The following is a 26,454-nucleotide window of genomic DNA, read 5'->3' on the forward strand; positions in this document are numbered from 1 at the left end:
GGAGGCTGATTTCTTGGAAATCGTGCACTGTAATTTGCCAAAATTGCTTGGGTGTGTTAACATCATCCACATGCATCTCCCCATGAAACAAATTTATTAAATGGATGCATGGATATTGAGAAAATACAAAAAAAGGTTGTAGGTGATGGAGGCTGATATCTCGAAAACTGTGAAATGGAATTTTTTGAGATTTCTTGAGCATGTTACCATCATCCATATGCATCTCCTCTTGAAACAACTTGGCAAATGGATGCATGGTTTTCAAGTTATGGCAAAAACAAATTTCTTCTCTATGTTTTTTTTGTATCGTCTAGTAAAACAGAGCATCCTATAGTTTTTTAGGACAACAAGCAAACTGAATGGTAGAAGCTTGAAAATGATGGGTGGATGGTGAAAATAGACAAGGGTGATGGATTGGCATGGCCTTGGCCTTGTTGGAGCATTTGAGCAAAGGAGGAGAAAGTCAAAATTTGACTTCTTTTGACTAGGCTTGACCAATTTTCCTTTTGGTACAAACTTGTTTTTGTTGCTTGTAGATGTTGGAGAGTACATTCATTCATCAAAGAGATGGATGAAGCAAGGATTTATTTTATTTATTTTTTCTCTTTTTTCTTCTAGGCCTACTAGCCGCCTCAATGAGGTTTTCAACTAGTAGGTTTGCCTAGGTGCCTCAAAGGAGGTTTTCACCTAGGATCTTTTCTTTTTTCCATTTTTTTCTTTTTTTCCAACCCATTGACTGCCTCATGGAGGTTTTCAATCAATGAGAAAATCTGAGGCGCCTCCAAGGAGGTTTTCAACTGAGATTTTTTTTCTTTTTTCTACCCTACTTTACTTGAAAAGAAAAATCACTTTCAAGTATAAGAATACTTCCAATGGAGCCATGTGCACATCAAGATGACAGAAAAAATGATGTGTAGGCTTGAAATGTATGCTTTGACATGTACCTGGATTTCAAAGACAAAATGACTTGACCTTGAAAGAATCAAGCATAGTTGAAGAAGAGAGTGATGCTCCATCTTGTTGATTTTCTGGAACCAAGCCTCAATATAACTTTGATGTCCTTGGTTTTCTTGTTTGTCTGGATTATTCTTCATGTCTTCTTCTACCATGACCTTCAAATGTTTCCCTTTTTGCTGATTGTTCTCTTGAATACATGGAGGATTTTATGGTAACCATGAGGGAGCTCTCTCGATCTCTGATTTTGATGTCTGCTCTTCATCAATTGCAGCCCATGATTATGTGGTCTTCTCATTTGAATCTTCTTCTTCTGGATGTCGTCCTTTAATGATATCAAGATAGTCTATTTTTTGCAATACTTTTCCTGATCTATGGTGAATACTATTGATCTCAAGAGGAGATGTTTGGAAGTGTTGTACCTCAACATTGTAAGTGGGCTGAGGTACTTCAATGTGTGGGTTTGGAAATGGTGGTATAGGTAGTTGAGAGGGAGTGTATATTTGAGATGGATGTGGATGGGGTTGTGGTTGTGGTGGAGGTGAATGGTAGCGATAACATGGAGTTGGGTATGGAGGGCATTGAGGAAAATACTAAGGATATTGTGGATGGCTCCCATAAGTTCCTTGCTAACCTGTTGCCAAGATTGGTTTTGGGATTGAGATGAGCAATGTTTCCAAGGAAAGGGTGTGTTCCAATTACTTTGAGCTAGATATGCATAACCTTGAAATTGAGAATTACGATCTTGCATCATATCAAGCTGAATAGGCTTCCATGGCCCTCTTGGAGCTACATAACAGCGTTGCATTGGCAATTGACTTGCTCCACTGTCCTCTTGGTGAACTTCCTTCAACCTTGGTAATGATGGACAATTTTTAACATCATGTGATTCTACAACATAAATATCAACATTTTCTTTTCCTTCATCTTGCATTCTTAACATTTCTAAGAATTTCCATTTTAAAATCATCAAACAAATTTCCAAGTTTAGATTGACTTACCGACCTTAATGCTGATTTACCTACTTTTGCTTTTCCTCTTCATATGTGTTTGCATGTTTCACAAATTTCCTCAAATGATAATTGACATACATCACCTCTACTTTTGAGATCAAGAATATCAATCCACTCATCCCTAATTGTTATATGTAATAGGGTTTTTAGTGTGTCAGATCCCAAATGATGTAGTTTTCCCCTCTTAACTTTATACATGAACCTCTCTATTAGATCCTCTAGACTCTCATCTTCTCTTTGATTCATTCTAAATATTTCTTCTTTAAGATCATGATCTTTATATTTTTCTATAAATATCTTTTGCATAACATTCTATGATCTTATTGAATTAGTCCCTAAACTCATGAACCATTTACAAGCTCTATCCTTCAATGTTTTCGGAAACAATCTCAATTTTTGAGGTTTTAATAAGTAACCATAAGATCTACAAATAATTTCAAATTCAAAGAGAAAGGCTTTTGGATCCTCTGACCTTAGACCATGAAATTTTGGAAGAAAAGATGGAGGGATGTTCTTCATGTGCACATTGATATCAGTATCTTGAATGGGAAATCCAAGAGGATATACCTCATTTTCATCATCTCCATCCATTTATTCTACATTCTTTTCCATCTTCTTCTACCTGCAAAAGTGAATGGTGATGTGGTTCTTACTGCATCACGTGATCAAATGGGCGGTGGGAAGGGAGGAGGGCGTTGGTGTTGGAGATTTTTGTTTTGTTTTTATGATTGAATGAAAACACTAATGCAATGTAATTTTTCTACTTTTGAAATTAAATATGCCTAATGCATTTTATTTTTTTTTGCAAAAAGTAAAATAAATTAATCAATTAGGGAACAAAACAATGCATACTTTGACACTTACTCAGCAACGATGCCAAAAAGTGATGAGCCTTGGTATTGCAACAAGAATGTTGCAACTCCCAAGGATATCACTGTAATTATCAACCCCGGCTTCGTACAAATTTAAGAGGTATCAACACTATATGTGCGACATACAATGTGTCATTCCTTTGCTGTTATGACGTAATGGATTGCATGTATTGAAGAAAAATCCTAAACTAATTGCAGAGAATGAAATGTTCGAAATGGAACCTTAACCTATTGCAAGAAAGAAAGTACAAGGAAAGAGATTGAAATCAAATGCTAAAACACACCATTTTCTATCTAACTGCTAAGAGGCTTTGCTTCAAAAGAATGCTAAGTTAACATGTATACAATCTTACTATCCTAAGCATGTAGATTCAAACCATCAAACCTTCTTTTACTGTGCATGTAAATGAATAAAATAAATAGGTTTTTCCTTTTGTCTTTTTTTTTTTATGGAAAAGTGTGAAAGCTAATCTCTTTTTGTGATGTGGCAGGTGTCTTAGGAGTGCTGGTGGATGGTTGGAAGGTTTGGGAGACCCTTGGGTGACCTTGTATAGCTTCCTAGATGCGTTTCCCTCTATATGGCCTCAAAACAGGCCACTACAGGAAAACCTACAGGATGTCCTAAAAACATACAGGATCCCCTCAAAACCTACAGGATACAACCGAGAGCAAAACAATGGGTGCTTAAGGATATGGAAGGCTTAGGGTAGGTGGTTGGTGGGTGGCATGTAGTGAGAAAATGCCTAGGATCACTCAAAACTCAAAACCAAGGTTCGGAGATGGTTGGATTTGCTGAACATGCTTGGAGAAGTTTCCTTGAAAAATGATGAAGTTGGTGAGGGTCTTAGTGAAAACATGGAATGCTCATGGAAGGATGAAGTTGCGTGGAGGTTGCTCACTATGAGATCTCTCTTTGCTTCTAAAACACCTGCACTGCATCAAACACTGATATTTACCCAAAAATCATCTAAACAAGAAGAATTTCAATTATCTAAAGGAAACATAATTTCATGAGCTAGATGTCTACTTCATGCATGAGGAAAACTTTGTAGAATGATATAAAACATTGGTGAGAACTAATGGAAGACTGAAGATAGAAGAAATGGAAATCAAATCCTACCCTTGAAAATTAGCAAAATGCTGACCTAAGTGTTGAGAAAGAGGGTTAAAATGGTCTTGATGGCATGGAGGTCAAGTAGAGGCCTAATCCCAGCTTCAATGATGGTTTTTCTCAATTCGGGCTCAAAACAGGCTTTCCTACAGGATGCTACAGTGATTTCCTATAGGATGTATAGATTTACTATAATTCATCGAATGACCAAGCAACTGAAATCCAAATTGGATGGGACAATTTTTTTTATTAGCTAGGATGTGTTAGGTCCCCATTCCAAGTGAAATCACTCTAAAGACCTCGATTAACCCATGCAAACAAAATAGAAAAACATTACTAGTCGAAAATCTAGAAATTCGAGAACTAGGGAGCTAGTAAATATAAAAAATGCCTAACCTAGTCAAGTGAAAATGTAGTGGGGTAATTGTTTTTATGAACTAGAATTCTTTTGTGATATAATGCAAGTGGAACCAACTCAATTGAAGCTTGTTAGCATGCTCTAAAAAATAGTAGAAATTTACTGTTCTTTGCTAAAAAGGAAGTCCAACAATCTAGATTTGGGAATGAGAAGACTAATCCAAGCAGCTCAATGATTTCTATAAACTTCCAAAGATTTTCCAAGGATCAAATAATTCTTGTGATCTTTCAAAAGAACTTACGTCAACCATTTAACTCAATCCTACAACAAGAAATCATTAATCCTAAATGCAGAAATAGAAAGAAATAAAAACAAGAGATGCATGTGAATAAGAAGTGAAAAGAGGGAATGAAAATGATACAAAAGGTCTCTAAGGCTCCTAGGATGGCCAAGCCCAAGAAAAATCAGAGACCTATGGAGGAGAACAAGATTTAGAAGGGGAGCATGACACTAATCTTCATTATTTTCATCAATAGAATTATGTCCCTACAAGAAAATACAATGGAGCTGCAAAAATACGAGTTCTCTCCACAACAACACTAATGAAAATCTATCCCTAGAGGAAAATTCGACTTGGTATTTATACAAAATGATTAGGAATAATCGCCCATGAATGAAGGAAGCTTTCCCCACCAAAATCCCTTGATTAGTTGATCTGTTCCCCAATACTAGGAATCTGCATTAAATGGTAGGGAACACATTCTTAGATTTTATCAATCATTCCCTAGAGGAAAATTCGATTTCATACTTATAAAAAATGATTAGGAATCATTCCCCATGAATGGAGGAAGCTTTCCCCACAAAAATCCCTTGATTAGTGGATCTAGTCCCCAATACTAGGAATTTGCATTAAATGGCGAGGAACACATTCCTAGATTTTCTCAATCATTGGAGTTCCACAATCCATGGCATAATTCCATTATATCTTGTTGATTTATTATTTATTATTGATCCTCATATAGTAAGGAGCAAGTCCCTAAATTACCTTCACTTCCAAATCTTCATAATCTACCCAAGATTCTCATAATATTCCACAAAAATAAATAATATTAGGCATAAATATCCAATTATTCATAAACCTTCCTAATGAATATATTAAAGTTAAAAATAAATTATCTAATGCAGAAAGAGAGGTTTAATGTGCTGAAGGATGGTCATAGGGCTTAAATTAATGTTTAATTTAGAGGTATCGACCTTAATTATGTCTAATTTAGAGGCCCATGAGGGGGGTTTAAATGATTTCCCCAAAATACGTTTTTCATGGTGGTTTTTGGACAACCCCCCTAAAATTTACGAGAATTTAACTTTTGGAGGCGGCTTTTCACCCCCACCCCAAAAAGAAAAAAGTCATGAGAATTGAAGATTTGGAGGTGGTCATTTAAGAATTGCCTCTAAAAGTTCAATTCTTGTAGCTTTTGGGGGGGTGTCCAAAACCACTTCCAAAAGTTCAATTCTTGTAGCTTTTGGGGGGGGGGGGGGGGGTTATTAACCCCCGTCTGCAAAAAGAAGTCATTAGAATTAAAATTTTAGAGGTGGTTATTAAATGACCGCCTCTAAATGTTCAGTTCTCATGAATTTTATGGGAGGGGGATGTTTTGGCATACTGAATGGGGCAAGGGGACATAAAGGTAGCATGAATGGGTAGATGCGAGAGTTTCGAGCATGGTTTACTGATATCTATAATCCTAACATTAGAGAATGAGAAGGGGCCTTAGGACCTCATGGCATAGAGGCCAAGGGGCCTAAAGGGAAGGCAACGAGAGAAATTAATAGAGGAACCCCCAATATTTGTGATAATGGAATTAGGGGCCCCATTATCACAACCCATAACCATTGAATTCCCTTTCCCTCTAACCCCCAAGCCATAATCCCTTAACCCCTATACTCATAAATCATAACCCATTAACCCCTTGACCCCTTAAACCCAAACCCACTAACCCCTAATTTAGAATCCCTGAACCACCCTTAAAAGTCATGACAATGTAACTTTTAGAGGTAGTTTTGGACAAATCTCCCCCCCCCCCCCCCCTCCCCTCCAAAAAAAACACAAAAAAGTCATTAGAATTAAACTTTTAGAGGTGTTTGTTAAATGACCACCTCCAAATGTTCAATTCTCATGAATTTTGGGGGAGAGGGATCTTTTGGTGTATTGAATAGGGAAATAGGACATAAGGGGTGCATGGATGGGTAGATGTGAGAGGTTCAAGCATGGTTTACTGAGACCTATAATCCTAGCATTATAGAATGAGAAGGGACCTTAAGACCTCATGTCACAGGGGCTAGCAGGCTTAGAGGGAAGGCAATGAGAGAAATTGATAAGGGAACCCACAATAGTTGTGATAAGGGGATTATGGGCTCCACTATCACAAACCATAAGCCATTAATCCATAAAAACTAAATTCCCTATCCCTTTAACCCCAAAGCCATAATCCATTAACCCCTATGCTCATAAATTGTAACCCATTAACCCCTTGATTCATTAAACCCTAATTTAATAACCCCCTAACCCATAACTTAGAATACCTAAACCCCCTAAGCCTTAACGCCTAACTTAGAATACATGAACCCCCTAAGCCCTAATCCCTTATCCTCTTAAACCCCAACCCTTAACCCTTAATCCCTAACCCATTAACCCACTAACACCTAAATCCCATAACCATTAAGCACTTAACCCCTAAATCCCCCACTCATAATCCCTTAGTGCTTAACCCTTAACCCTCGAAGCCCTTTACCACTAGGCCATTAATCTCTAACCCCTAGTCCTCCTAGACCTCAACCCCATGGCCCTCAACCCCCTAACCCCTAAACCCCCTAGGTTAGAACTATTTTCCCTTTGCCCTTAACCTTGAATCCTAAACCACTTAACTCCTAGAACCCCTAAGCCTTTCTTTGAAACCACAGGTGCTCCAACACTAATCGATCTTCCTGGTCATATGAGGTTTTTATTCGCTAACCCCTCCAAATAAAACCTCCAAGTACTACTAGGGATCCAAATAAAAGAGCCACAAGGTCCCAAAATATGATCTTTAGAAGAAAAAGTTTGAGAGGAGGAAGGCTTACCTCAAGTCCCCCCCATAGACAAAGAACCATAAAAACACTGACATCTCTACCAATGTTGTAAATTGAGAGAGGAGTAGCATCATTCAAATGCTTATCTAGAAAAATAAGGCATTGCATGCCTGAGGGGATAATCACTTAGAGCTCTAAATAAAGATTGAGATCATGAATTAGATCTGAGGAGAAAAACCTAATGAAAAGTAACTGCCAAGAGGGGAGCTTGACAAGATATGAAAGAAAGTTGAAGAATTTGGCACATAGAGGAAAAAAACCCTTGAACTTGAACAAAATGATAGTTTGGACTGCCATGAGTGTTTTTGAAATTTTTTGATCATACACAGATCCTAAAAACCTTAGTACACTGTTAAAAAAAAATTTAAAAAAACAAACTAGATCCATTTTAAATATGAATTTATTAAGCACATAAAAATAAATTCTTGCTATACAAATTCCATATAAAACTATCCCACAAGGTGTACTCGATTCAAAAATGTTGAGATACGAGTTCCTATGTAAATAAGGAGACTCAAAGTTCAAATCCTCATGGGTCAAACCAAAAAAATTAAAAAATCCATACAAAATTAAATGATTAAAAAATTTATATATAAGAAATTTAATTCCTCTCAATACTTAATTAATCCAAATTTAAGATAAATTTAAACTTATGAAAAATATGAAATTATATTCTGATTTCCTAAAAATTAAATAATTGAAAAATTATACATATATTCCCTAAAAAATAAATAATTAAAAAATGCATAAATACAAAATTTAACCCCACTCACAATTTATAAATAATAAACTTTTTTACTTCAATCCCTTCAAATTTAAAGCTAAGTTTTGAAGGTGGGTATGCTAGTATTATTAGGGTAGAGGGAAACAAACCTCTAAGGGAATTTGTGAATGTTCCAATTTCTTTTGTACAAGTTGGTTTCTCACTATTATTGGATTTTGGCGAGAGCTATTTTCAGAATACAAGGGACTTTCCCAACCCTTCCAAGGAAAAAAAACTATTATTAAATAGGTAAGGGCAGGGTTACGAGATCAAAGGCACAATGAGAAGTCAATGAGGATGGATAGAGTCAGATGTAGAGGAATTTCATGGGCGAAGATGTGCGATCACTAAGGAAACAAGCAATAGGGGATTTGGACAAGGCCTAAATAACTAGCTTTTCACATGAAGGTTTCAGGTCTTGTCATGGAAGGTTTCAAGACAATGATTTGGAAGGTTTGTGATGGAGTGGGAAGTGAAATTTGCAGATGGCATTGCAAGTTGCAAGCGATGGAATTTATGTGTTTTCAAATATATTAGGTGGTTAAATATATCTTGTTTAAGTGATTATTGGTCCTTTGAAGGAATTTTTCTCCCCTGACACATTTGTTTTATCTCTGGTGTCCAATTTTATATTGGAAGCCTCTCTATAAAGCTTTGTTATAGCTGTCGCAGATTTAGTGGCCAAGACTACGAGAAAGTGTTGACTATGCATCGATATGGGATAAGAGAGGTTATCATACAAAGTAGAGGGTCTTATTAGCTAAAGGGATGCAAAACAAGAATCAAGTATGAATCATGGTGCTTTGAATATCTTTTAGATCATGCTCGCCCATATTGGAGGAAGCTTCTATTGTTTATGGGCCTTATTGAGATGCAGTCTCTAGGTATGCTACATTAGGTTCTGGGGGATTTACTCTCTCCTGGTCTTATGTTTATATCCTTATATTATGGTTATGAGGAATTATGGTCTGCTATAGGAAGTGGATTAGGGTTTCATCTATGTATCTTCCCTATGGTTCAAATCTTTCTCTTCAGGTCTAGCAGAGCTTAATTTTTCCTTCTGGTAGTTATTTTTATCTGGGGTGGTAGATATTTTGGTGGTTCAACATTTATGACTAATTTATTGGCACTCGAGTCATATTGTTTTTTTTTTCATGTCCTTTTTCATTACTGCAGGAGTTGGCATATTAACTATTTATGACAACCTTCATGGGGTTCTAATTAATTCTATCTATTTTGAAGATTGTTTGGTCGCGTCCTCAGGATTTTCTCATATCTCATTTTAGATTTTTCGGATAAATTTTTCCATGTAGGGGCCACACAAGATTTTATACTTCTCATATTTCTATTGTCAAAGTCTTACATGGTGGCTTTGGGTTTGGCACCACATTGGTAGAGGAGGTTGTGGTTTGTGACATAATGTTCATGTATATCAAGGCTACAAATGGAGGGTAGCATGCATTTTACATTTGGAGGTTTGGCTCATGATAGGTGGATGGTCAGTCTTCTCTTTTCTGATGGGTCGGGAGGTGGCAACAGTTGGGGGAGGTGAGAATATTTTGGTCTTCAATAATCAGTTTGGGTTATAGTTTAGCGGAAAGTATTTTTGCGAGTGGGGATTTTGAGGTTAGAGTTTGGGTCAACCTTGGGTCCCTTGACTTGGCACACTCTTTAGATCTCCTTTGATATTTATCATCAGGAGAGAAAGGCTCTTGGAGGTCACTATCTAGGAAAAAAACAAAGCTCATAGGTTTTTGAGGAGTTGTGATAACGTTTCTTCACATGTCAAAGGAGTGGTAGAGGGCTCTTATGTTGAGATCATCTGTGAAGGGGGAAGGCAAGTTATTGATGGTTTAAATTAAAAATTATAGAAGTCCCGATCTTGTAAGAAAATGTTGATTAAGATTGCGACATAGGTACAAAGTTTGGATGTAGGGGTGGACATGTTCTAAGATAAAGTGGAAAGCCTCAAGCATTAGGATCTAGTTGGCAAGTGGGAGTTCACTAAGGTTTCTAGGGAATATTTTAAGGGATGGGTTGATAAAAGTTGGGCACTAATTCTCAAATATTTTCGAAAGGACAGTACCTTACTCAATGGATGGTTTTTCTTTCATTTTCTCAGTACGAAGGACACAGAGAAAATATACATCTTCCTTGGGTCAGGGGCCATGGGTTTCTATCTCTCAAGAGGTGGAGTGCATGTTTTAATCCCCTAAAGGATGTCTCGCATCATAAGATCTTACGTATGAAGCTTCTCAGACTTCCTTTGGAACTCTAGCCTAATCAGGATATAATGGCAATTGATAACAAGATTGGAATTATTTTTTTTCATAGGGGAGGGGAGTTTGGGGATGTTGGGAAAGAGGGCAGGTTGGGAATTGGTTGAAGTGGACTTTAATAGAGGTATGTTAACTGAGATATACTTATCTTGGGGGCCATTTTCCTTCAGATAGGACAACAATTTCTGGGGTATCCCTTTATATGCTCAGGGTGTCATGAAACTAGTCATCTGATTGAAGTTTGCCCAAAGAAGTTTGGGGCCGGTAGAAAATTTGGGTCGAGGAACTATGAGTGACCTAGACTCCATCAATTTCATACAAAAATGAAAGCTTAGCACTTAGGAATCCTATGTCCCAATGATTTCAGGTACTCAATTATATGATCATCCCCTCTATTGAACATAATTCTAAAAAGCATAATGATGCATGTGGTTATGATGTCTTGGATTCACATAAATACAATGTTTCATTAGATCATGGAGATGACAACCTTCTTGAGACATTTATTAATGTTTTTTCAACCTATCTATTACGGGTCCTCCTTGACCTCCTTTGTTCCCCATCCTCACATTCTGGTCATCTTTGAATCGGCTACCATTTACAAAGAATCTCCTTCCATCGTCTTGGTCCTAGGAAGGAAGGATGGAATCTCTAGTACTTCAGGTCATCCTTGATCCCCTACCATCATATTTGGGTCTTTTATAGGTAACCCATATTCTCTAGTATTGAAAGACCTTGAGATGTTGTTATTGGCACTTAAAGAATCTATCGGCCATGATACACTATTTATAAAAAACTCTTTCTTCGTGGAGGATGATTTTATTGTTAGCCCAAACTCTTAGAAGAATGTCACTATGAGGAAGAAGATAAGTACTAAATTCAAGAAGGTTTCAAAATTTGCATCAATATCCTTCATGAATCCTTTCAAGCTGCCATGGAGGTTTCTCCATCAACTACATTAGAAGTCCTATATCCCTATTTATGTATGGGGGATTACAAACTCATTGTTTCTTAGGGTCTTAGAGAGCCTATACCCGACCACCTACAATCTTTATGATCTTATGTATTTCAATATTAGGGGATTGGTATTTGCCCCAAAAATAAGCTCTACTTATAGTACTATAACTATGAAAAATATTGCATTAGTCCTTTTTCAGGAGACTATGTTAGATAATGAGAAGGCATGGAAATTTTTAGTGGAAATATGCCTCGAGTGGACTTTCTATGCTACAAGTATGAGCTCAAATCTATGAGGTGGACAATATTCTAATAAAGGAAGATTAAAATATCCAGGGTTTTGTTTGAACCTCATAAATATGAAATAAGGGACTGGGAATGGTTGATAAGAAAATTTGAGTATAAGATGTTTCAATGGTCGAATAAGTGGATATCGTTGGGAGAAAGGTTGATTATGATCAAATAAACCCTTAAGAATATTTCTATATATAGTATGCATATCTTCTATCTTCCTAAAGATATAATTAAAATAATTTATGCTATTATAGCTAGGTACCTTTGGGCTAGGCCTAAATCAACAAATAAGATACTTTTGGTCTATTTAGAGGTGCTTGGGAGACATCAAAAGGATTGAGGGTGGGGTATAAAGGACATATAATGTTTTAGTAAGGCTTTAATTGTCAAGCAATTGTTGGCTTGGTGGGTCATGACCCAGGTTCAGATTTAATTGTGTCAAATGAAACCCTACACTAATGGCCCTTTCAGTATCAACCCGTGCAGCGCGGATTGAAGTATCACCTGAATTAGTATGGGGGGATCCTGGAACCAAGTTTTTGCATCCAGAGATTAGTGTGACGTCTTTTTATGCCATAGATCTGCCTCTGTGAAGATCTGTAAGCCCTTAGGGATTGTCACTGTAACTTCCTTTGAACAGCCCCTAGACCTCCGCGAAGTTCTATAGTTAACTTTTGCGGACCCTGAACAAGTGAATATATCCAGATCTGCCTAAGTGCTCGATACCAGATAATAGAATTTAGTATGATCTTCGTGTAATTACTTAACATTAATTGCGTTTAGTTAATACGACATATCCAATAATGTCGCACAATTAATACATCAACAATTCCTAAAATCATTGTTTCATCACAACATATATTGCAAACATAAATAATAGAAGTAAAGAGATAATACACAGGAATTTCCACAACAGTCTTCTTTATTGATCTTCAGTATAAGGTTACGGACTCAAAACTTCCCTGCGCACACAGCTATAGGGGTCCGCGCACTCAGCTACAGACACTACTCTAGGCCTCGTTGCACTCAGCTGCAGAGCCTTTCCCTCCTCCAAGACTTACTTCTCTAGACTCTTACTGTCATACCCATAGACAAAGACATCTATCTCTATCTATCTCCCTTACACTCTCTAAGACATACCTATTTATACAATCCCATGGTCTAAGGACCATGGGTAGATCTCCAAAACTGACACAAGTTTAAATATGCGAGGGTAAAATCCCTTTTTGACTCTTAACTAACTACACGCTCTTCATCCACAATTTGCAGAGAATTTACATCTTTTTACAACAAAATTTGAGCTTTTAACCCAAAATTGAACCAGGGGACCCAATTGTAATAGCCCCCCAACACAAAGGGCATGAATCACCCTCAAGTCACTTAGCTGGCACAATGATCTTGCTGTGAAGATCCCCTAGTTCCACCTGCATAACTGCTACCTCAGCAATGATATGCGTAGCTACCTGCTTTACTTGTTCAACGAGATGCTCCGTAGCTGGTCCTTCGTTGGCCAGCTTAATCTTTTGTTGTGTGAGCTGCAAGTTCGTCAACTTCTCCTAGATGTTGGTGGATACTTAGTAGGCTTCTTCCAACCAAGGACCCAACCTGGCCTTAAGAAATTATTCTTTTCATTACGTTGCTTCCACCTGTGTGAGGAGTTGCTTCCCCTCCTGCAATTTGGTGAGGCGTTGCATTATAGCCACTGAGCGCGCTATCGCCCTCACTTCGTCATACTGTGGTTGAAGCTCATGGATATATGTATTCAATCTCTAAAAGGTGGGGTCTTCCTGCAGGGTCATCACCAACTCCATCGTATGTTCAAACAAAGTTGTGCAGTCAACGACTACGACATCCACAGTAGCCATCCCTTCCTTGATGGTGGCTCAACACTATTCTCTAACCTTAGGCGGAGTTGAAGGCTATGACTTGAGCTACATCTCCATGATTTTCATGTTGAGTTCAAATTGAACTCTTTCCACCTTAGCCTTTGCATCGTAGACACCCACAACCAGTTTTTGGATCTTGGCCTCTGGTTGTACATCGTTAGGTATTTGCAACTCTAGCACTGTTTGACACGCTTCTTGATGAACATTTTCTCCTTGTTCACCTGGTACTTTCTTATTAGACTGATAGTGTGCTGCTACCACGCTCTCAATTCCACTGTCACACTTGCCTACACCACATGAAGAAAATCACTAGGGACGCTGCAATATTGAGGCTGGTGTTCTTCAAGGTGCTTATGAGGATCTTGTCATTGGCTGATTCCATTCTCAGGGACCCTTCTAGTAGAGAAATTGTCCAAAGGTCGACTCTCCTTACCAATTCTGCAGCCTGACTTGTTCCTGGTACCAGGCTCAGTTGTGTGGTGCTCACCTGACATGCCTCCACATGTACTCTGCAAGTTTGGATCTACAACTCACTCATATCCTTCTGAACATTCCCTAATGACTGCATGTACTGTTGCTCAAATTGCTACAACAGTTCGGTGGTAGTGTCACGCACTTTGTCCCCAATCTCATCGAGATCGCCCTCCGTTAGCATGATGGGATCCAACTATGTTTTAGCTGACTTTGTCATCTTCTAGGAACCCTCCTGCCGCTATTATTTGTGCCTATTTATCTGGAATTGGGTGCTCTGCCCCGCATGACTATCGCCGCCTTGTGCAGACTGCTCTTCCTCCTTTGTTTCAGGTGAAGCGGATGTACCGCTTTTCTCAGAGTCATGTTGCTCCTCATTAGCCTATTCCTTTGTAGTGCACTCCTGTTCCCTTCGAGCCTTCTCTTTGGATTCCTTCTTTCGTTGCACGACCAACTTTTGTGCTGCCTGTTTCACTACATCCTTTCGCTTCTTCTCTGCTAAGCTCCCTGCGCCTTTGCTGGTACTTGCATCTAAGTAGGATGGGGAGTGGCAATCTGTTAGCCAGCACCTGATCACTTCTTTTATAGCATCACTAGTGACCAAATACGACAGATCGAACCATTACTGTTGCGTGTCCTTCCATGCCCGAATGTAAACGCGTGGAAGTATGCCTTGAACTCAGCAAATGTGAACAACTCCTTATACAAGGTTGGGGACAACCATGGGCACTGGTTGATGGCCATTCAGAAGCTCGACTCCATTAATACCCATAAAATATTCATTTCAGTGACCCGTGTGGGGTCCTTCATGGCCTAGAGGGAGGAAAATTGTGCAGCCTCTGGTAATCCTGCCTGCAATCGAAGAAACTAGTTGTCCTCTGATAACTCCCAAGAAACCAACACAATGGAGAGGAGAAACAATGTGTAGTGGAAGGGCTTGCTCTCATCTTGTGCCTCGCAACAATTCATAAGGAACTCACAACATAAGTACCACTACTAGTTAAACTTCATGCCCTCCCCGCATTATGCACCTAACAAGATCACAGGTGCCGAAACCTTGTCCACGTGGCACTTCCTCATAACCTTTCCGGCTAGTACCTAGTTGGAAATATTCACCGTCAGATCATTGATGGATGTTATGGAGTAGCCACGCAGCTTCTTGATGAGCTCAAATTTATTTTTCATCTTCTCTGCCAAGTCTCTCTCACTTGTCTTTCCACCAAACTCCTTGACTAGATTCAAGCCCTCATGCGGCAGGTGTGTGATCTTGTGAATGAGCATATCCGTGATGGGGATATGCGTTCCAAGCCGTAAGCACCCATCATCCACCAGAGTAAACAACTGTCGTATACAAATGGTGTTAATATTAGAGCGGTGATAATGGGGAACCTACAGTAGGTTCAACAACCCGGATTGCTCTACTCCACGGATCCATTCAACTATCTCCAACTCAGTGATAGTTGAGTCTTTGTAATACACTCACCTCATGTAATTTTTTGTGGCGAGGTGGCGGAACCTCTCAATGTCATCCAGGTCCAAGTATTCCATATTTGACAGAGGGATTCATGCCCAAGAGCGGACCTTCGAAGGTTATCTTTTCTGGCAATAGGGGCGTGTGAATGACGAAATTACCTAAATATGGGTCCTTGGTGACCTTCGCGCTCCCTTTACATGGAGGGATATATTCCAACAACTTGGTGATGGGCTCTGCACCCTCGACATCGATATCCTCATCGCCCTCTTCAGCCTCCAAATCTACAACCTTCTCGTGCTGCTTGTCCTTCCTCAATGTTTGGTTAGCAGAATAGCTTCCTAGATGACTTGCGCACTGGGCACCGACTTGTCCTACTTAGTTTTCGTAGTATTTCATCTGCACCCATCTTATATAGATGTCCTGCAATTACTGAGAAATCTTCTGTGCGCAATACTAACTCTTTATTTTGCTGACCTGTGTATCCTTCTGGAGCCATCCCTATAGTCAAGAAGTGGATAATATCCAAAAAATTATTATCTTCTACATGCACCATGAAAAGCTGCACGTCAGGCAGCCCTTCCTCTAAATTACTAGGATCTTCTCCTATTTCTATCCATGACATATGGTCAAGGCCTTCATTTAACCTGCCTAGCTTCACAATAACCTCAAAGTCATACTCCTGGAATAGCAACAACCATCTACATATCTTCCCCCCCAACATGGGCCTATTGACCAAGTACTTCAAGGCAGAATGATCTGTGTACATCTAAAAGTGTCCGCCTAGTAGATAGTGCTGAAATGTTTGAAGTGCAGACACCATAGCCAATCCTTCATGCTCCGATGTTGAGTAGTTCTTCTCAGCCTTTGATAATTTCCTGCTCACGAATGCTATAGGATGATCCATCTCTCCTTCACTAGCCTGTGTCAGTACTACTCCCAATGCAATACACAAGGCATCAACGTGCACATGGAATTCCTTCTTCCAATACGGGAAGACCAAGATTGGCACGGTGACCATCTTCTCTTTCAATACATTCAGATTGTGCCGACATTCATCGTCCCAATAGAATGTAGTGTCCTTTTTCAATAACTTTTCCTTCGGCATGGTAATCTAAGCGTAAGCCTTAATAAACTTTCGGTAATATCCAGTATGGCCCAACATTGCGTGCAACTACTTGACACTCCGTGGGGCCTCCAAATTGACTATCACTATGATCTTGGCAGGGTCCACCATCAGCCCTTGCTTGCACACTACATGACCCAGTAGAATTCCAAAGGGGACAGAAAATAGACATTTCTTCAAATTGAGCATGATCTGATATCTTTGGCATGTATCCAACATTAAGTGTAGACTGACTACATGGCACTTTACTAACCCAAACGCTTTCCAGTCATCAAAATACACCTGTAAGAATTTTTTAATGAATTCTTTGAACACCGCGATGACTACGCGACAGAATATCATCGGTGCGTTCTTGAGTCCAAATGGCATTACCGTGTATTGGAAACAACCCCATTCTGTCGTGAAGGTCGTTTTTCTCCTGTTTTCTAGTGCAATCTTGATCTGATGGTACCCAGAGAACCCATTAGTGAATTAGTAGGCCTCCTTCCTTCCAACATTGTCCAATACTTCATCTGTAAACGACGTTAGGAAAGGATCATGGATGCAGGCATCATTAAGCTTTCTAAGATCTATGCAAATCCTTATCTCCTCCTATTTATTTTCGTGAATCACCATTGGGCTCACCCAATGGGATTCCTCCACTGGTTCGATAATACCAGCCTCAAGCATCTTTTCCAATTCTAAGTGAAAATTTTCCTTATATTTGGGATTTAGGCGATACAATCTCTTCTTAATAGGCTTTGCGTTCAAATTTAAAGTTATCTTCATCACACCCAAATTGCGTATGATGCCTTTCAGTCCTAAAAATTTTGAAGGAAAAAGAACCTGGTACTCGCGGAGTAGCTCACCAACTTTATCTACTGTGGCATCATCCCAGTAATCCCCGATTTTGTTAAATTTTGGCTCTGCATCTGTCCCAATGTTCACTTTCCTAGTCTTCAATGCCGCTGTGATGCCCGAATTTTCTATTTGCATACCTTCAACCTCACGATGGCCTTCTGCCTTTGGGATATTAATATTTTTAGGATCTTCGTCCTCCCCTTCAGCAGTCATATTATAACATTCCAACACATGGCACAGTTGGGTGCTCCAATCTGGTTGAACCAATTCCAAAGGGTCCTACGAAATCCTGAAGATCGCTACCTTAATATCCTCAAAGCTGAATGTCAATAAGAAACCTTGCTGTAATATATCCCACTCCGTAGTGTCATGGCGGAGCTCCATTTCTAGGTACCAATTCATAGGGATTATATCCAAAGTATGATAGAATAAGTGCACCCATTCCTGCTGTGGCTCTATCCCATAGGATTTAGTCCATTTTTCCAAATGATCGTGTGGATCATTCCTCCCATCATATTTCTCAGTTAATCGCACTTTATGTTGACCAAATTGCAACCTCATCGTACTCTTGTAATCACGCCATTCATCAAAATTGTCCTTGTGCGTACCCCACCATCGTGCGGGCGTAGCGTGGAACACAAAATATAGTGCTTGAGAGCGATGATCCTTAGTGAAATATCTTTCAAAGGAATCCAAAAAATTGTTTACATCAGTTAAACCATCATAATAGGGTAAATTTCTTACCTTCGATGACACATATCATAGCAATTTAGTCATCATGTTACATCGCAACGTAGATACTTCATGCAACCTATTATGCCAATGCTCCAATTCTTCATCTGAAACTGATGTATAGGAGCATTCATGGTCCCATGCAATTTGTCCATCAGTTGTTGGGTTAATCTAGTCTTGATATCGCGTTGTTATTTTCTAAATATGATCCAAATCATCATCACTTTCTTCATAGTCACGGACCGGTTCAATATAGCGCAATCCTTCTAAAGGGTCCAATGGTACTACAATGCGGAGTGATTTTCTTTCAAATGACATGGTTCACTTCTTCAAGTTGATGAACCCGTTCATATCAATGGCCCAATCAATTCCTAGGAGCGCAGGATATGGATTACTATCATCCATGTTATCTATTACTTCAAAGTCATCCAGTGCACTCGCACCATATATATCTATGGCACTCCCTCTAGTCATCCCATAAGGGTAATCTTCTTTTGGTTTTCCATCCTTAGTTAAATTAGAGACCATTGCAATGCAGGCCTCCCCATTCTCTCCCATTTCTATTTAGGAAAAGCATTCGCATTCGACCCTAGATCTAAGATAACTTGATCCATTTCATAGTCTCGTATCTGCGCGATGAGCCTCATCTCTCGCCCTGTCCTTCTCTTATGTTTACCAATATATCGGGCTACGCATTGTCCCTCAGTAGTATTTTCCTTACCAGCGCACTTGTTTATCAACTCTTGTAGCCCCTTCACAACCTGGCTATCGCGCAACAGTTTCATACAGGTCTCCAAGAGTATTATGAGTACAAAGGGATCAACCTTTGCTGGTGCACTAGTTTCTAATACTTTGTTCTTACTTCTTGAGGTAGATGCTTCCATGAAGCTTTTCTTCGCTTCCATAAATGTTTCCTTTGCGTGCTCCAGATCAAAACCCACCTCTTTTTCTGGGGCCTTGTGGACCCATTCATTTGATTTAGGCTTCCTTCCCTTATCATCCCCAATTTTTTCTCAGCTTCTCAGTACTATATTCACATTCGGATCCTCTTCGCGGGGTTCAACCCTCATCATTTGTAAATTCTATGTAGGTTGCCAAGGTTGCACCTTATTTTCCTGCATCTTGGTTATTAACATAGGGCACTCTTCTGTAGAGTGGTCAAACTGAATGCAATATTGGCATGATGGGAATGTCGGATTCTGACATTCCTATATATAGTGTTCTGGAATTCCATAGTTATAGGAAATAACTTGACCGTGGCCTCTACTACGGCCTCCTTCTCCTCGGCCTCCTCTTTCATGATATTCTTCATGCCCCCGTCCTACGCCCTGATCTGGAGGCCGAGTTTCTGCTTGCATCTATTACATAGGCGTTATTTCCATCATTAAGTTGTAATTGTGGTAGTGATGCTCATCATGGCCTAGGGATTTGCAGAAATTGCAAAACAATTGTTGAGGTGTCTGAACGAACTTTTGTAGCAGATGACAATTATCCATCGCATGTTTTCTGACCACCTAGAAAATAGCGCACCATAGTGCAGGCCCTGCACTTGGTCCTACTAGAGCTTCCTGTCTCAGGGGCATTGGTCCCCTCCTGTGATATAATTCGCGAAGATAGGGAAGTGATCTTTATAATGGCACTGGCTCTTACACTTGAGGCACTATACTTCCTCGAGAACCTTTGGCCGAGCCTCTTTTTCTTTTTTTGAGCTCTGCATTTGCAAGAAGAGGTTTTGCAATTGTGAGTGAATTTGTTGGACTCCCAAAGACGTGTCCTGAATAGGTGTTTCATGCAATCTCATCGTGATTTCTAGAGCTTCTGCATGAGTGTTATGGGTGAAACCACCCTAGGGCTTTGGGTTGAGAACCCCAACAGAGCAGAGGACAAACTTCAACAAGAAATGGTCAAACAATCATTAAACATCCTTATTGTACTAAATCACATAGGAGTGTCCTTACCCGATGTCCTTCATTTGGGTAGATCCCACAGGGTGCAAACCCTTAGCTTCTCCCAATGTTCTTGATACCTGAAAATTATTCAAATGGAACATACAAGACAGCAGAAACATAAAGGATATACATGATGTTAAGTTCAAATCATATAAATGAATAACTAATTATACATGAATAAATATTCATAAATGAATTACAACATAACCTTGGTGCATAAACACATTTGAAATTTAGAAACAGAACACCATTCTTTTTTATTGAATTAAGCTATAGATAAGGTGGAGAAATACGACTTGATTCTTTCTCTGGCTCCAAGTGGAACTGTTCTTCGGATTCATCGTTTCCCAGCCTTCAATAATCTTACTCCATCACCAACATAAGGATATCTCAAGCAAGATGAGGGATATCTATAATTAGGGAAACAAGGGTTTCCTGAAGCTTTGGGGAGTGCAGGAGGCACACAAATTCCTTAGACTTGATCAGGGATAATCTCACTGTAGTATTAATATCTCATCCTTTTTCCCTTAAGGCCTTCCCATGGAGGTTTATTTATACCTCTCCAAGTTAGTTTTTTCAGTTGGGAAACGGTTCGGCCATGGGAAATAGGAGGTGAGTAATAGGTAAAACCCATGAACTCCGCCCAAAATTAAGGAAATTTGATTTTTTTTTATGTGTTTTAACATATGTACATAGGTTGGGTATATGATGACACACACGTACACGCTTTTATCATAGGGAAAAGTAGCGTATAGGGAATAAAACACTATTTTTTAAGATTTTGGACCAAGTCTGGAAGGAAGGGTTGCCCTAGGCCATAAACAGAGCATCATATCTACCAAGAGTGGTAGATGGTGCTATAATAGATGCCTCCTAATATATGAGGTCAAAAGGGGTACATGATGATCGAAATGTATTAAGTGTATGGAAAGAATCATGCCGAGACCAAGGAGGAGTTCACCAGAATTCAGCCTGCCAAGCCATCGAAAGAGATCAGAAAGAAATTGCTATCTAAGGCGGGCATACCCATGCTCAAAAATAGTAAAGTATGTCCACATATCAAGTACAAAAGTGGATCCAATATGTATACAAGTATAAAGGAACTGAAAGTACATAATGGATCATCTGATCATAATCAAGAAAGTACATGTTTGAATATCACATATAAAGAGTTGATCAATGATGCTGAAGTATGAAGCTGATCACTGAAGTCAAGAAACTGATCCCAATAGTACCAAGTGAACATGATGGAATAAATGATACTACACCGCAACTCGGGTGCCAGCATATAAGATGTCACTGTAAGGAACTGCAACATATAAGGTGGATGGCATCAACTAGCAGAAATAGGAGCAACTGACAAGTGAGCCAAGACATGCTGATGCAAACTTGAGGTCTTCACCGACTATCGTGGTACATTTCTACACAATGGGAATGAATGATCTGAAGTCGACCATGTGAGAAATCATTTGATTATCGGTCATTGATGTATACCATTAACAAACACGATACTACTCATCGATAATGATAATGAGAGTCAAGGTACTCAGTACAATCTAAAAGTGTGAATAAATGAGTTGTAGTCGAACAATTGAAAGAATCTATCAATCAAGAGACAATGATGTTTTCCCACTGTCAATAGTGAAGGAATCTACCACTGATGAATGCAAACCCTAAGGTACTACCAAATGGACTCTAGATCTCTTTCCCAGAGCAATGAGTTGAAGTTGATGGGAAAATATTTGCTAGAAAGAAGGCATTAAGGCATCCTTTACCAATCTAGTGAGTGTGTAACCCGTAGGCCAATAATGTGGAAGGAATCGGATGAATAAAGATGTAGTAAACCAACTGAAGCACGTTTCCAGCATACACAAGGTGTAGCTAGCGCATGATAGAAACCCTCTGAACCAACCAATAATGAAAGCTAACATAGAGGCGTGGAATCCACCAATAGGGTCAAATGGAAACCAAGGCACTGCACAAATCCCAATGTGTGATAATGAAAGTTGATGTCGAACACATTAGGGAAACCACCCAGTCAAAGACCCATAATACTGATCGATGTTGAGCATAAGGTGACTTATCAATAATGAAAATAGGGCCAGGGTGCAGCTCGTCGATAAGGACAAGGCCCGCCAGCAAGAAGTCAATGGAGACCTTCTCAAACCGGCATGAGCAAAGGACCAATACAACTAATGTGATAACGAACATGACGCTGACAACCACAAATGACCGACTGAAAAATAGGTCAAGAGACACCGTGGAGAGGCCGACTCAAGCTTAGTTCCCTTGAACAAAAGCACGACTCAACTGTGACTATATGGAAGCATATGATAACTCTGTATAAGTTTGTCATGAGGGAGGCATAAACAAACTCTCCATATGATTGGAAGAGGTAACCAAATAGAGGTTAAGGATTTCGTAAGTAAAACTAGAGCCCACCCCAATGGAGGAAATTCTTTCTTCTATGTGGTTTGTTCAAGAGCGACACAACTGACTCTAGCTGCCATCAAAATATGGAAATAATGTCTCGTTCCTGCTCTTTTTGGAACATATAATTTTTTTGTCTTTTTCTTTTAGATGACGCTGGAAAAAGAATAAAATAATGATATAGTATAGTGGAAAGAACGAGTGTCAGAAAAAACAGATGCTCTAGTTCCTGGGAGGGGAACATTCCTATGCTCAAATGCAAGGTGGCGAAACTGGTCAAGGTCACTCAAATGGATGTTCTTTCCACGGGTAAAAGGGTGTGTCAAGTTGTAGAAGCTAAGTGATTGCATGGTTGATTTTGCAGAAGACATGGTCGAAAAAGTGGCTTAAACACGAGTCCAAGTGGAGCTGGGTCAAGGCCAAAAGGTGCAAGTAGTCAATATGCAATGCAGCAGTACAACTCAACACAAATGAGCCTCTAGGCTATAAGGCTAGAAAGCAGTGGAGAAGAACGTGAATGAGTCTTCAACACATAATTCATGGCGGGACTAAAGAGGACTCCCGAGCCTACTCAATATAGTAGCATGGGTAGCCAATGTCAGCGAGGATCTAACTATGATGCCCATGTAAAGGTTGGCTCTATCATCATGTCATGATTTTTAAAGTTGGCGACTAAAAATGGTTTGTGAACCAAGACATGATGGGGTCGACCCTATGGCCAATGTATCGCAGTATGGAGGCTAATGTGCAAAATGCAGGGGAAAGTGGTATTCCCTAACCTATATGCCAGTAAGAAAATGATACCTGCCATGACGGGTCTGCGGTCATGGGACCAAAATAATGTCTTGAAGAAGTATCCAAAATATCCTTTAAAGACAACCCAGTCTCGACACTCCAAGCCAAAAGGTCAAAGAATCCATAAGACAAAAATCAATTTTTGGAAAAAAAATTTGTGTTTTCCAACATACATAAGGACTTTTGGACTCACAGTTTTTTCATTTGAGCTTTGAGGAAGGAGCTATGGAGATATATAAATGTGAGATATATACATTTCAATGTCTGGAAATGTAGAGTATATATCTCACATTTATATACATTTCAATGTCTGGAAATTAGGATATATAAATGTGAGATATATACTCTACATCTTTGGGTTATCTCCTTTTCAAATCTAAGCTTTTTTAGGGCACATGTTAATTGTTTGAACTTTGAACTTTGAAGAAATTTCTGAATGGACTTCATAAATACTCGAATGAATGGACTTTGTAAGGCAGTGGTACCATAAACTGTGTTAATTCAAAGATTTGGCTTTCATATTTTCACAAAATACAATGTGCTCAATTAATACTTATATGTATAGATACTTATGTTTAGGATTATATATGTATTGAAGTGATTCCTTTATGTTTTATTATAATCCTGATGTTGACAAGCTTTAGCTGACTTATTTCATCGATTTCTCATAGAATATGAAAAAGGAAATGATTGTCAAAATGTGGCAAAAATTACATTTCTCCTTATTTCTTTTTTCATTGTTCATAACAAGATAATCATGTTGCAAGAATGAGTTATCCTACAATCTATTTCAATTTGTGGATTTTATTTTTTCCTCCCATTTTTTTACAAGGATGTAGATTTCATTTTCATGTTGATGGTTTTTGCATGTATCTTATCTAGCCCCAAATGATAGTAATGGAGTGGATCTTGAGTAGTCATGGACACAGACTCTATTAGTGGTTAATGTTACAATACCACTTCCACCTAGTATTATAAAAAGTTTAATGGTTTGTGACATAAAGAAGAGTCATTTAACGACATGGTTGAAAGGGCAACCTCATGTCTTAGTTGTAAGTCATGTATTTGCATTTACTAGCTGTAAGTCATCTGTTTGATTTTGAGACTTATCCGATCAATTATTTCATTAATCAAATATGCATGGCCTATATTTCTTACCCGATGTTAGCTACTTAACATGTTTGATATAACATTCAATTCTAGGCCACTTTTATTTTAATTTAGAGATTTTATTGGTTAAAAGGATGTTCATATTTTAATTGGTTTACTTGGAGTTTGATTTAAATTTTTTTTTGTAAATTCCACGTGGATGATATTTTTTCAGGGTGAGATCTTTTCAACAATAAGGTCAAATGAGTCATAGAACATAGGTATACAAAAAGCGCATATTTGGTCTTTGTTGTGTATATGTTATTCTTTATATCACTAATGGATGGTTATTGATTGATGTAAAACAGAGGATGGGAAGGTCCTGCCAATTCTGTTGACAAAAAAAAATCAAATGGAGTGGTAGAATTGTGTTTTAGAGGGTGAGCCATAAATCAATACTTGAAAGGTAAAACTTGAGAATAGAAAGTTATCTGATCTGGATCTAGAGACACAATAGACCTTGGGGAAAAATGACGGTATTGATGAGTCTTCCCTGCAAATAAGCTCTAATTGTTAGACCACTACCAAAATTCCAGTTATCTACAATGGAAATAGTGACTCTAGATTTATTTGTATGAATAGTGACTTTGGCCATTCTCCTATCCATTTCCTATGAATGATTTTGATTTTCAAACTCCAACTAGTTTGTTGTTAAACTAATGAAAGCTTTGATGACAAACATATAGTTTTCAAAACTCTTTTCTAAATCTATTTTCTTGACAAAATTTTTCTTTTTAGGTATGGTAGATTGATACCGTGTGACATATGCTATGATATAATTGCCTGGATAAATAGATAGAAGCGTTGTACAATGTAGTCTTTTTTAAATCTAAACAAAACCTAATTTCCAAATACAAAGTTTATTAATTAAGAACATCTTTTAGACTTCTTAGCCAAGTTATGATTATATTTTGGTAGGGGATTTTGTGTACAATGATATTGTGTTGTCTCTTTGGTTTCTGTTAGGTAACAATGGTTAATAAGGAATGTGTTCTTGAGCAGCAAACACACATCTTATTCTACTATTGACATGGATCTCCATGGTTTTCAGGCATGACAACAAAAACACAGATGTTAGTGGGATCTCCAAAGTCCGTGTTGGATGAATTTAATACTAGTGATGATTTTGATTCCTTGTTAGATAAAGAATGTCACAAGTCAAATTCAAATAAATAGAAGTAGCTCAAGAATGAAGGTGAAGCTATTGCTTTCTATCCAAGTCAATTTTTTTTATTTGTTGGTTGTTGTTGTGTTTTGAGTGCAGACTTGTGAAATTCCAAATTGCATGTTGGTTTATGTGAAGGGGGAATATATATATATATATATATATATATATATATATATATATATATATATATATATATATATATATATATATATATATATGCATATATATATATATATATATATATATATATATATGCATATATATATATATATATATATGTATATATATATATATATATATATATATATATATATATATATATATATATATCCTATGCCATTCATGGTTTCTAGAGATCCATGTTACATTTGCACATAAGTTTAGATATCATTCAGATATCTAAACACCCAACAACAACAACATTGAGATTTTTATTTCACTCAACCTATAACATATTGCATCTATCTTCATCAATGCTCTTCTTCCATATGTTATCCACTTATGACATTTCCTTTGCAATATTTGGTGCATTTGCTAGTTATAGGTCATTTATAGGTTATAAATGTCTTCAGAGTTTCACTTCTAATTGAGTATTCAACTTAACATATTGATTCTCTTATACGTAACTATTTTTCCCTCCACCTACATTTCATAACTTCCATAACCATTAGGTAGGGACCTGCAACTTCGATGTTGCTTTGCTTGTT

The sequence above is a fragment of the Pinus tabuliformis genome, chromosome 1_1 (genome assembly GCF_031772625.1).
Source record: "Pinus tabuliformis cultivar Carrire ecotype Pingquan chromosome 1_1, CPIR1, whole genome shotgun sequence".
Classification (NCBI taxonomy): domain Eukaryota; kingdom Viridiplantae; phylum Streptophyta; class Pinopsida; order Pinales; family Pinaceae; genus Pinus; species Pinus tabuliformis.